A 14,179-nucleotide genomic window follows, 5' to 3' on the forward strand; every position below is an offset into this window, starting at 1 on the left:
AAAAGAGGTTACAAAATCAGCTCAACTAATTGCCATTGTAGTATTCATCAAGGCTGATCGTTAAATCTAAAGAAGAATGAGACAAGATTAGTGTTCAGATCAGGTTCCAAATGCCTCTTAATTGGGTGTTTGTAATCAATCCTGATTGTAGTAGTGAGTGACTTGGAAGAACATAGCACCTCAAAAGAAGATTTTTCTTCCTGTTATTCTGGTTGATTGAACTGTTTCTAGTGTATAGGTCAGTTAGGCATGACAATAGATCGTTTAACTCTTAGATTGGCCTTAAAGGCACCCACCTCATTACACTGGCTTATGGTTGAAATTGGCTAACCTTTACCGTTAGGTTAGAAAGTGAACTACATTGATTCAGAACTCTACTGAATTCTGCCAAAGAAAAGAGAGAAAAAATCTTTTGGCTCTGTCTACTCAGTTGCCCCATAACACCTTTTTTCTCCTCATCAAGTCCAGGACTGTATTGTACATATCTTATATATTATTCAGTTAACCTGTTTTTACTCCTTTAAATAATCAATAGAGTGTTTAGAAAGGAATCATCATGGCTGGTTCTTACTGTTGAGTCCCCATGACATGCCTGCCTTCTTACTCACTGGGCTCTCCACACACAAGATCTCATGTCATCTCCTATCATGCTCATTTTACAGGTGACAACATTGCATTGTAGAAAAGTTAAATGAGCACAGAAACTCAGTTGATGTGCTAGTTTTTCATCTTTGTGATTAAAGGGAATGTGCCTTTTAAATGAGAAAATTTTGCCAGCTTATTTTTACTTGAATGTCCATTTTCTCCTATGAAACATCTCAGAGAAAAGTTTAAATGCAAACCAACTATCTAAGGACTTAACTTTTTAACTCTTAGTTCAGATTAAGTAAACAGTGGTAAAAATTGTGTCTAGAAACTTCCAACTAATTGGTTATTTTCTACTCAGTCAAAACTCACTCTCTGGAATGAAATTGGGGTTGGGAGAACATATCTAAACTTGGATCCCTTTGGTTGATAGAGTTTGAGCGCACCTATAAATACAGTATTTATTCAAAGTCTAAAAACCAGGCAGCACAAGAGTTCAATTTATACAGTTGATTCAAGGGATATGTGAGACCAGCTGTATCCAGTGCTTTCTCACAGACCCAGGAGTAAGAAGATTGCGTTATCTTCCAAACACTGCTCATTTACTTATTCTTGAGCAAATAGCTGGAAAGTTTTGCTGTCCCACAGCTCTCCTACTTGTAAATTTTTAATACTGTACTTGCCATGGTTACTCTGTAAGAGTTAAAGAGAGACTATTTGCTCAGTCACTGCATTCTTATGGGAAACAGAAGAGTGTTTTCTAAGAAGAAACAGATGCTCTGGAATATATTGTCTTTAGTCAGGTACTTGTACCAGCAGCAAGCCAGGTTGGAGGTGATGGCTTGTTACTTCTGTGACAGACAAGCATGTCACCAGGAGAGCATCACCCTGGGTGGAAAGAGGATCCTAAGTGTTGCTTTATTCAAGTTCTTAAATTTCTTTAGAACACCCAGAGGTGGTAAAGGTCAGTCAGTATAGTCACCATTCCAACTCCTTGCCTTACTCTCTAAGCCAACAGATATGAAGAGCAGCCATGATGTGAGATAGAAACAATTAGTGAATTAGGGAAAATCAAGATATGGTCAAAAATCTTAATAATAGAGAGATAACTTTAAAAAATAAAAACACTAAATCCCCAGATTTAAAGGACACCATTAATTTAAAAAAAATAAACAAACAAAAAACAATCCCTCACAAACTTGGTAGCACTGAAGTTGACTTCATCAGATTGGGATGGTTTTTTAGATATAGAAAAACTTATCTAAATTAAATCTCTACTTTTTTATGTCGATTCATATTTGTCTATCAATGCTTTAATAACTTGAGAAAATGGGAGTGTGTTTTGTAAACAAATCTGGTCACAGAAAAGTTGATAGTAATATATTAAAATTTTAATTTCTGGTTCATCTACTCTTCCCAAAAAAACAGCCAATAGAAATTACAAATCTCCATTAATTTAAGTCTGACACTAAATGCACCTCTATCCCACACCCATTAGTTTAGCTTCTTCTTTCTAACTTATAGATGTTTATTTCCCCATTGGGTGGTGAACTCTGTGGGGATAGAAATCACATCTGACGTTTCTACCCTCCACAATCCAAAAGAACACTTTGTACATAATAAACACTAGTTTAACTGAACTAAATAGCTGCTGGTTTTATTGAAATTGAAATCTGGAAAGACTAGAGAGAGAAAATGAAAACTAGAAATGAAAAAAATTTGTCTTGCAGAGTAGAAGTTATGATTCACAGTAGACATCCTGGAAAAGACAAGCAAAATATAGTGAAGGGCAAATTTTGATAACGGGCAATTTTGATAACTACTGGAGTGAATGGTCAGTGTGAGTGACAACCTTTTAGAAATAGTCACTCCCTGGACATGGAGGTGGTAGCTGCATTTCTGCTTTCAAGGAATCTGACCAGGTTTTCCCTCCTGCAATCAACCAGCTGAGTCGGAGGCATCAGAACTTGAATTTTGTAGTCTCCCATTCTCTGCAGTGCATTCAAGGCCTGCAGACTGGAGACAGCCATGAGAACAGTCTCTACCACACACACAGCCTGCCCTTCTGCCACCAGGCATGTTTTGAAAAAAATTTCAGCCCTGGTTCCATTGGGGGCAAAAACAATACTTGAAGCTGCCCTAGCAGCTTCTACCAGGGGATAGCCCATATTTTTATTTTTCAAAGAACATTGTTGACACTAGGCTGAGGATAGGGTGGAGTTTTATTTTACCATCGATTGGAATATTCTACTTTTTTTCCCCAAGAAAAAAAGTTTCACGTTTTCCTTACCGTTTATTGCAGAGCCCATTTCTTTGTGTCTGGGGAGACTCCCAAGAAACTGTTAGAATATATTGGTTCAGTCCTTCAAGACATATTCTCATTTAGCTGTTTTAGCATCATACCTGATGTGTGTGTTAGTTCATTAACGCAAGCTGGGGATCGCTGATTGTCAGGGGACTATGTTAGCAGCTCCCTGTGAAAAAGTGTTCTGGTGAGAATTAGGGGCATGGGTTATAATTGCACCTCTGCCTTTCATTCTCATCTGTGAGACAGGACACAGGTCATGTGGGCTGGGTTGTAATCTACATATGACTTGAATATGGCACCAAAAGAATCCGTGACTTTGACAATGTTAGCCAGTGTGACTCAGGAAGATGTAAGAACATCAGGGTCTGATGGAGGAAAACAGCCTAGACAGAGTTTTTGATTCATCTTTTTCCCTTCTCTTTCTGGAAAAGAAAAAAGCTTTCCTTCCTCTACCTATCTCAGTAACACAGTTTTGATGAGATAATGTAGGTGGAAGTGTCTTGTGAATACAAGAGGAGTATGTTAAATAAAACCTAGGTAGTTCTATAACAGGAAGTGCATCCGCAGGTTTTGTTCCTTAAAATAAGTTCAGACTGTAAACAGTAGTGTCTGCATCCTTAGGTGGAGGCACTTATAAATATTTCAAAAGCACTGCACATAGTCACAATAGAGATAGCATCTAATGCTCAGCATGGATTCAGCCAACAAGAATTTCTGAACACTTTTATAAGTTGCCTGGTTAACTGTGTTATAATTTTGGACTTCTAAAAATCTAAATGGGTAGAATTTCTGGAAAATCCCTTGGAAGATACTATCTCAGTATCTCAAACTTAATAATAGCTCTAATGGCTAAAAATAACTCATTATTTTTCATGTGCCTGAGTTCTTATAAATATATCCATGACATTCAGATTGTAAACGAGCCCATAGTTAAATAAGCAAAGTGGAAACTGATATCATGGTGGTTATTACAACAGAGATATCAGCCTTTCCCAATCAGTTAAAGGAAGTAGTGCCACTATATTCATGTCCAAGAAAGATGAAGCTCCTTGGATTTTGTAGTATTAATTCAGAGAGAAAAGCACAGATGAAAATAAATGTCATATTCCAAATATTCTTCCAATCCCCAAACCATCATTATCTCTTGGCCCTAATTTTTTTAACATTTGTATGTACAATATTTACACAATTGGCTACAATGTTCTTCATTCCTACATCACATGATATTGCTTCATCTTAGTTTCCTCTCCACTTCTCTGACCACTTTTTTGGGCTACTTTCTCTCTCTCCTCCAACACTAATTATAGGCATTTGCCCACCTTTTGCCTTTGCCCCAAATGTTTTTACGCTGAATTGCTTTTTGAACTTAGCCACTTAGTTCAGATAATCCCCAAATTTCTTTCCAGCCCTAGATTTAATCTAAACATTGAATTCGAACTTCCAAATTCTTCCCAGGTAACAGACCATGAACACAAATTAAAAATCCTATTTTGCACCATCGCTTACCAACGACTTCTCTTTTACCATTTCTTTTTCTTATTGATTCCTTCCTTTCCTATTTTTTCACACTTGCAACTCTGGAATGGTTCCTGATTCCTATTTGCCCACAAATCTAGTCAGTTGACGATCTCTAAATTACATATTCATAAATGTCCGTCATGTCTATATTTCCTATTGCATTTCAACTGCTACCACCCAAATTCTAAGTTTTTAACCTAGTTAAAACCTAGTTTCCCATTTCTTCCTTGCTTCTGTCTATGCTTCTTAACCTTTCCCAAGGCAGCTCCCACCTGTCTCTCTGACCTAGCCCCTCTGCCTCCCCTCTGTATTCTTGCCAAAATGGTCACCTTGTATTTCTTCAGACTCACACCTGCTTTCCTACACCATGGTAGGTGTTTCTTTTACAGATTCATGCAGGGTAAATATTCTTTACATACTTCTGTCTCCCTGTCAAAGTATTGCACACATCCTAGTTTCAACTGAAATTATGCTTCTTCACAATCCCCAGATCAGGAAATTATCAATTAATTAAATGTGGTTTCCCTTTCCTTGTCCTTCCCCTGATATTCCTAAGAACCATGTCTCTGTATCATTCATGTTCTCTACAATATTCTGTAGTCTGTCATAGTCATTAATATTCTGTTACTCTTTGCCCAAGTAGCTTATAGGGGACCCAAAAACAGAGACTGGCACTGTTTTCTACTGCTTGAAGAACCTCGCATGATGTTTTTACAATTGCAGGTTCTCAATATTTGAATTGACCCACTGACATCCACTGAGTTTTCTGCAGTGTGTTCACCTACTGCCGCAGAAGCAAGTCAGCTTGTTGGGAGAGTCTCTAACTCAGTGAGACTCTAAAAATGCATATTTTTACTTCTCATTTACATGATAAGCCCTTTATTTTCCTGGGTAGTAGAGTCAAACTTACATAGTTCCTCTAACAACCTCTATTTTTAAAATTCTATATTTCTCCATGTGAGTAGATTTAGCTAAATCTCAAAAAAAATATGCAGCGGTAATGCTTGACTGAAAGCTTTTCTTTCTGTTTCACAGTCATCTCCATAATCTGTTTTGGAGTTAGAGGCATAGAAAGTATTAACATTGTAGGCATATGTCCTGACTGCTGAGTGTTTTCTGACATCCCCGCAACTCCTGGGACTTTGTGTCACAACTCTGCAAACTTTGTCTATTGTATATTCCTATCTGGGCTCACATCCAAACCACCTTTACATAAATTTAACACAAATAATTTAGAGCCTTCTTCCGTTCCAGCTGGCAACCCCAATAAGTGCACATGTTAACTCCACAGTGGGCTAGCCGGGAAAGGATGTATAAAGTGAGCTTGTCCACTGGAGAAGTCAACATAGGGTGCAACACGCACAGAATGTCATGACTGATAGTCCATGTCACCAGATAAATACCAAGTCCTGTGTCTTGGTGCATCTACATAAAGATGCTACCCTGGTCAGGTGCTAGACTGACTGGCCCAGGGGTTACAGCAAGTGTATTTTCCAAAATGTACAATGAAGGGTTTCACCTGCTGCCCTGGTTCACAAGTCTGTCACCATAGCAGTGATTCCTAAGAATTTCTTAAAGCTTTGTGTCACGATGAGCTAATGTCAACCTAAGAGGAAGAAACAAAGAGGTAGCAGGTGCACCAATACCTACAATAGCAGGTAACTCCAGACAACATAGCTTTATAACTTACAACTCCCTCATGTCGCTGCCTTACACTGAGTTTTCTGTGATCTTTCCAAACATTTCTGTTACCTATCTTCTGGAAACCCATAGATGCCCTCATTCTCATGCCTCTAGTTTGTCTACAACTAAGGAACTGAGTGACTATGATATAAACTCTTGCCTTTCATGGGAGGGGGTGGCAGGGATTCGCTGGGACAAAAGCACTACCTGTTTATGCTATCAGCTGATCCTGCTCTGTGCCAGTCCCTTGATGACCATGTCCAGGCTTCCCTTGAGAAACTTGCTGAGTTAGTGGTGTGGGCTTTCATGTGTGATGCCTGAGGATCTCATTGTGATCCTGAGTTTTATAAATAAATTGGCCTCAGAGTAGTTGTGGGTTTCAGTGTTGAATCTTTCTGGGTCTCCATCCCCTCCTCTCTGAAATAAGTGGTGAGTTTCACACTGTAAGCCCTGTTGCCTCTAACATAAGAGGTTTCTATTTGTGCCGGAGGATCCTGTGGTCCTAAGAGTAAATTCCAATGATATATTTTCTGATGTTTTAGCCAGACCCTGATCCATGGGCTTTCTTTGGCCTTTGACAAGGACCTCCTACTTTTTCTTCTTTTCTAGCTCGGAAGCTACTCCAGCTCAATGCAGTCTCTCCCTGCCTTTGCAACAGAGCCCCCATCCCTCTTCCTGTTCCTTTCTTCTTCCAAGACACATTCTTTATGTCAGTTTGCCCCTAAATTTTATCAGATATTTTAGACTCAATTTTGGCAACAATTTTCCAAGGAATTGTCCATTTTTTCACCTAGACTTTAATCTAGGTATATTTTGTTCTAGACTTTAACAGATACGTTTTGATCTAATCAGTTATTTAGAAAGCTGGGAATGTAGTCTTAAGAAATATGTATTGTTCTGCTTTCTGTTGAATATAAAACATTTGCTATAAGTGGAAATTCTGTGTAGGAATGAGTTATTTATTCTTGAAACTAAATGAGCCACAAGTCAAGTTCACGATATAATTTAACTTGCAGTTGATAACCTGACTATTAACCTAAATTCAGATTTGATCGCTAACACTGAAGTAACTTCTTACCTTATCTTTTTGTTCAACATAGCTTGTTAAAATTAGATTGCAAAGAATAGAAATTATATTGGAAAAAATGCAAAGGAATGACAACAGTGATTTTGTTAATGAATCCCACCTCACTTTTTATGTCTCAAAGGCTCTCAAAGGCAGTGTAAGCTATATAATAATCTATGTATCTATTTGTAAAACAGTCTCAAATTAAGGCGCTTATTCACATGCCATTGTAAAAATAATTTTCTGAAATTGTGGTCTATCAACAGGAGATAAGATGGCATTTTGTTGTCGCCTGCTGAGTCCTATTATGAATATTCTATTTCAGAAGAAAATCACACTGTAAATACAATGTTCAGATTCATTTATTCCCACAATAGCATTTTTGCAAAGGTGCAATTTTATAATTTGATTTAGCATTGATAGCACATCATCATTTCAAAGCTCTTTATAACTACTGGTTAATTCACACATTCTTCGGAAATTGTTTATTTGTACCAGACCCATTCTAAAATAAAATCACCAAAATAATATAAAGATAAAAAATCTTGCCAAAGTGTAAACAGGAGTGGAGGTGTGATTAAGACTTGTTGTCTTTCTAAAGTTCCTTTCTTTAGCACCTCTGACTAGGCACATCTGCACACTTTAGCATAGTTGTGTCACCAAGAAAGATTAGTGAACTCTATTAATGATTATTGATTAATGAATCTATTAATGACTCTATTATAGATAAGAAACTTGACTTAAAGAACAAATCCAAGTAATTCAAAATGGAAATGCAAATAAATAGGATCTGAAATGAATGAATGTATTAATTGCCCTTTTCTCTTCTATTTGGTCTTTCCTTAGTCTTAGTTTAGTTAGCGAGTTAGTTAATTAGTTAAAACAAGTGATCAATAACAGAAGTCCAACAAATGGACTAACATCTAGAATTATTTAGTTCTCAGCATTAGTTGGAAGATGTTTAGTATTTTTAAACATCATGATAAAAAAATGAACTAGAACTATTAGCCCCCATTATTTTTGTCACTTCATCTTTCTTGGGATGACCTTGAGAAAGTATTCATATTTCTTATCAATGTTGTTTTAGAGTTTGATTTATGTATTGGCTTTATAGGCCCTGAGAGTGATGGTGAACATGAGTTCACTGTTAAACATTCATTTCAACATACACATTCAAAATATATAAGTGATAATAAATTCAGAACTCCCAAACTTGGAAGTAAGGATAAATTCAAGTATCTTCTAAATCATTGTTAACTTGAATACCAAAATTTGTCCAAGAATGAATGTCTCAGCTGTGGGCTACTACCTCGTCTGCTCATTAATTCATTCACTCAATGTTCATTGACCATGTAGTGTGTACCAATTACTGTTTGGTAACAAAGCAGTGAGCAAAACAGACATCATTCCCTGCCCTCATGTTACTTATCTTCTAGAATGGCAATGATAAACAAGAGAGTTCTGCTGGGCCAGGTGCCGTCCTTTGTGCTCTCTCTGTGTTCTTCCAGATTGCTGATCCTCATTATCTTCACCTGCGGTTCCAAGACAGACCCACTTGGGACCTGGCTTTTGCTCCAAACAAAATACATATTAAAAACGTCTGGCTGAGGCAATTGTTGGCTGAGCGTCAAGTTTGTGTCGGGTTGTTGGTCTCTCTACTTGTAAGTCACAGCTGGAGTTCCAGATTCTCTATGATTCAGCCCTAAGCTGAGCAACTTTTGTTTCCCAAGTTCATTCAATCCCCAACCCTGAATACTTGACCCATATCTGCCTGTTTACCATGACTGCCTGGCACCCTCTGACCATTTCTAACTTTAGGTGTTGTCTTCTTTGTCAGTCATTATAGGTCCCCATCAATTCCCTTTCACTCCCCAGCAAGTCCCAAGAGACAGGCCTTAGGAAGCAGTAGACATGGATAGAGTGAACATGTGGCTTCAAAACTTCCCAGGATGGTTTGGAGTTGCTTTAAAGTATATGCTTGCCAGAAACTAGCACAGCAGAACAGCTGGGAATATGGCCTCTGGGTGATTCATATATAGGAATCTCTCAGTGGGGGACTGGCCAAAGTCAACTATGACTTTTTGGAGTTGGTTTATACTTCTGGCAGCCATTTGACTGGCTCTTCAAGTGGCACAAATTAATAGAAACCAGTAAAAGAAATTGTAGGAAATATTTTCTCTCTCATATCCCTAGCCAAGGAAGAGAAATAATAATTCTTCAATGAAAATATCCATGACTAAATAAATTAGTAGAATGCTTTATGTTACTATTCCATCTTGTTTTTTTTCCCACTACAGACCCCATCTACTTCCTGAAGGTAGCTAGAATCAGTAGAAATAGAAAGAAAGAGACATCCTTAAGGAAGCATGGACAGAATTTGACCAGGGGGAGGATTTGAGGAGCGATGGAACTAGAATATCAGTCATTATATGAGTGCTTTAACTTTGGATCTGAAGGAAGAGTGGTACTATAAACAGTAATGTAAATAGTAAAAAAAAATTTTAAAAGTGACATTGTGTTCCATTTCAGACATTTTGAAATATATACACAACATCCTGCTGCTTTCCAAGTAAGATGACAAAGATCAATGCTGATAAATGTGGTTTCTACTATTCAGTCTTAGGAGATCGAGGAAAACTAAAATTAATTTGCCAAATCGCTTGCATAGCCATATCAAGGATGACAAATAAGTTTGATACCACATGATACCTCAGATCAATTACTAGTGGCCTTTTGTAGTACATTCAAGAAACATTTTTGGAAAGGGGTAGCATAATAGACTATAATGTCTGTTGAGGCTTAAGGGAAAAATGATAGCACAAGTGCTACAAACATGCCATCTTTAATTCATGGGCAGGGCCTCCCCAGTGGCCCAGCGGGTTGAGTGCCACACTGTGAAGCTGTTCACAGCCTCTGCAGCACGGGTTCAATTCCCGGCCGGCCAGGAGATACCCATATGGCGCGGCAGACATCTCCTGACGTGCCCACTGCTCCCCTCAGCAGTGCTTTCGGTCTGTCTGCCTGTTCTGCTCCCCACTCTGTCTCTGGTGAATCCTCTCACCCTCCAGTTCCTCTGGCCTATACCACAGTTATTGTATAAATAAAAAAACAAAAATAAAAATAAATCTTTAAAAAAAAAATTAATGGGCAGATATGACTCTTTTGGAAATAGGCAGTCCACCAAGTGGTAGAAAAGATATCTATTTGGAACAAACATTTTCGTTAATTAAATAAAAAGCCATGTTTATTTATTTTTCTTAAGCATCAAAAATAAATTTTAAAATTGTATGTCCAATGAGGATTTTTTAATTAATTCCTTTGTTTTAAATAAATATGCATATTCCATAAAATTACTCTTTTAAAACTCAAGGTTTCAATTTTTTTTAAAAATTGCTAACATTTTTATAGTTCTAAGTAAAAATTTTCTCTGTGGTTTGGCAAATCCCATATTCTTCTTTGCACACTGGACCTTTTTTAGAAATGTACACACACTGAGGTTGCATATGTATGATGAAATCATGCTGCATATTTTTCCTTTAAATAAATATTTGAAAGGCAGGAGAAAATAACCCACCCATGATTTGTGCCTGGAAGTTAAGTGAAACGTGGTGGCTTCCGAGGAATGCAAAAATTTAAAAATGGTTTCAACATAGCAAGTAGACTAGAGGAAAGTGAAAGAAAAATCTAAAGATGAAGGAGTTTCAGACCATCTATAGACAAATCAGAAGTTCAAAGGGGTTTTCTGTAGAGCCAGCCTGCAATGTGGGTTTCTTCATTTCCTATTATTTATGTGACCTTAAAAAAAAAGCGAACCCTTATGAAGAAGTGAATTAAGAAAAATATTCTAATTGAGTACGGTCTGCCTTGTCGTGCAGAGATCAGGCTCAGACTCAAGAATCATTGATTGAGGAAGATGCTTTATTCAATGAATCTGTGAGTGAGAGTAACCCCCAAAGCAAGATGAGGATCCAAGTGTTCCATGGAACTGATTTCCTATTTCCAGTCCAGAGAGATGCATAAAGCTGAATGTTACATGGAGCCTACAATTTCTTTAAAAATTCCCTTGCGTAGGATTATGATATAAAGTGTGACCCAGGTCCTTCAGCAGAATAGATTCTCTATTTGAAGAGGCGGAAACAGCAGACGATTCTGGAACTGGAAGAGGATGGCTTTGCTGAATATTCTTCGATCATATTTTTACAAGGAAAATGGTTTCAAGAAACCCCAGGGAAACATAAAAGATAGAGATGAAAATCTTGACCCCGTCTACATTCTCAGAGATGCCAGTGGACCAAGAGCTCTTAAAAGTGCTGTTCAACACCAGACTTTAAAGTATGTTGGCCTGCTGGACTGTGTGGCTGAGTATCAGGGCAAACTGTAGGTGACCGATAGGAAGATAATAGAGAAACCAAAGCCATTTATCTGAAATACTTTTGATTACCCACTGCAAGTTGTGGCATACCCTGGTACCATAAACTGTGATGCCTGCTATAGCTTTCAGATTCAGTGTGGCTTCATTGTTGTGGCCTAGAAAGATGGAGCCCCTCCCCACCTACATTTCATGGATACAGACCTCCATTCCCACAACTGGGCAAAGGGATTTCTTTGACTAGAAGAATATACAAAGAAAGAAAAGAGCCAAATATTTGGAAACCATTTTAGGGAGCAAGTTGTTATTTGAGAATATTCAGCACTTTCTCGCTGTTTGAGAATATTTATCACTATTTACTGAGATTTTTAAAAATGAAGATTCACAGGATCTGAGGAAAGACATTAACACAAATGGGAATGTTAAACTTTTGGAATGTATTGAAACAAAAAGTCAGAAAAAGTTTAGATTTAAAGAGCCAGACTTCAGCACATAAAAAATGAAGCTATTCTACCTCTATCATGTACCTCTATCACTTACCTAAGTTATTCTACCTTTATCACTTACCCAACAAACAGGATGCGTGTGGCATTGGCAGCTCTTGGACACCACTGTAGAACTTTCTGAGCACTGGGCAGGATGTGGTTATCCTGTGAACTGTGAACTGAGGTTGAAAGCAGTGAGGATTGGTGTACCAGGCATTTCCCCCAAAATGCACCAGAAGAAAGAGTCCTGGATGAAACCCCTAGTCTAAGTTCTTGATCTTGAAGGAGAACTCACAACCAACTACTAATGTCAATGCAGTTTTTTAAAACCTGTTTTTATATGTACGGGTCCTTTACATATTTAATTTGGGGGCAAGGGAAATCTTTAATTTAATTAGCAGTACCCTTTGGCAGACCACAAAATTACCCTCCAAAGTAGCCAGACCCCAGTGTGAGAATTGTAATTATAGCTCTATTTGCATAAATGAGCCATATACATGGGAGAAAAAAAAATGTGTTGTTTGTGGAATTTTTCAGCTATGAGGAACAATAATAAAATCTAATAACTTTTTCTTGTTTGATAAGTAATAAAAATTATTAGTTATCATTGAGTTCTGAAAACTTAAGTAAATGCCCATTGTAGCCCTCAGGAAGGGATTTTTTTCTGGAGTGGGTCTGCATTTAAGTTAGAGTTGCTGTCTTAAGATAGTAGGGTGCTACTCACTTTTTTCCGTTCATCATCCATTAAGAAATAGAATATAAGCTGTGAGTAAGGTAAATAAATAAAGCCACCCATAATTCTACCACTCTAAGAAAACACTCTATTCATATATATATATATATATATATATATGAATATATATGAATATATATATGAATATAGTCTATTCATATATATATATGAATAACCCTCTATTCATATATATATAGCCTGTTTTCATCATTTAGAAATATGTATCTTTTAAAAAATGAGGTGACTATAGACAGCTTTTACATGCCACTTCTCCTGAATTAAATTGAGGCATTACTTTCTACTAGGCTTGTAAATAGTTTTTAAAACATGTCTTCTATAAATCACATTATCTTTTCAAAATCAGATTTTATCCAAACTGCTTGGAATGTTTTGATTGCTTCAATTACTCAAAATTATAAATAATTGTGAATAGTACAGAGATGCACATGTGTATGCATAAGGCTTATGTATGTATCTTTGAGAATTTATTTTGAAGAGATTTCTAGAAGTAGAGTTCCTGAACTAAGCAACAAGGACAGTATTAAGACTCTTGAAACAAATTACCAATTTGTTTTAGAGGGAAATCCACAAGACTGGTGAATTTTACTTTAAAACCACACCTGTGTATTCAAGGATATTGATATATTTATGGTATTTATGATATTTAAATCATATATGGGCATACTTTCTGAAAAGGACCAGATAGTTAATATTTATTTTGCTGGCAAAACAGTCTCAATCTCAACTACTCAGCTCTCCATTATAATTAAAGAAAGCACCCAGAGACAATAGGTAAATGAATGAGCACGGATGTGTTCCAATTAAACTTTATTTACAAAAACATGTAGTTGACCATACTTGGGCTGCAAATCATAGTGTGCTGAGCCTGACTTAGTTGAGAAGTCTGCTGTTGTGTGAAAACATCTAAACTGTGGCTTTCAGGAACTGGAAGAAATGCTTTACAGTGTTCCCTTTATGAAGATTTGAGTTTGTAGAATTATTAATCCCAGTTATATTCTAGGGATGGGAGTAAATTGCTTTTGTTACAAGGCAGTTGGGAAACTAAGCAAGGAAGCTGTAAGTCAACCTATTGTTTCAACATATGTAGAAAATGAAGACATCTATAAAGTTAGGTTTCCTTGACCTCTGTCAGGCAGCTGTAGCCCCGCCCTGAATATTTTCTCAGTGTTTTTTCTTGAGAAATTCAATCCAACTCCCACAAAAGTACTGATATTTATGTATACAAGCTAATTTCACTCAATATTGATTCAATCAAGGGCTCTGTCACTCATTAACTCTAGCATTACTACACATTCCTAGGAAACAAAGCTGGAAGCTGGAAGGGGAAAAAAAAATCTGAGAAACAACTTTGTTCTCATGAAAACTACCCAACAAGGAATATTTTTCCCAGATGTTAAGCATGCAACTGCTT

General features: G+C 37.1%; 1 protein-coding gene and 1 pseudogene across 4 annotated transcripts in view; both read left to right on the top strand.

The window, feature by feature from the left end:
* Positions 1-14,179, top strand: part of NRP1 (neuropilin 1) — a 137,316-nt gene that overhangs the window by 10,618 nt on the left and 112,519 nt on the right. The gene's annotated exons all lie outside the window — the stretch shown is intronic.
* Positions 3,186-12,795, top strand: LOC119245106 (uncharacterized; annotated as a pseudogene).

Source organism: Talpa occidentalis, unplaced genomic scaffold (genome assembly GCF_014898055.3).
Source record: "Talpa occidentalis isolate TD23 unplaced genomic scaffold, MPIMG_talOcc4v2.1 talOcc4.14, whole genome shotgun sequence".
Lineage (NCBI taxonomy): Eukaryota > Metazoa > Chordata > Mammalia > Eulipotyphla > Talpidae > Talpa > Talpa occidentalis.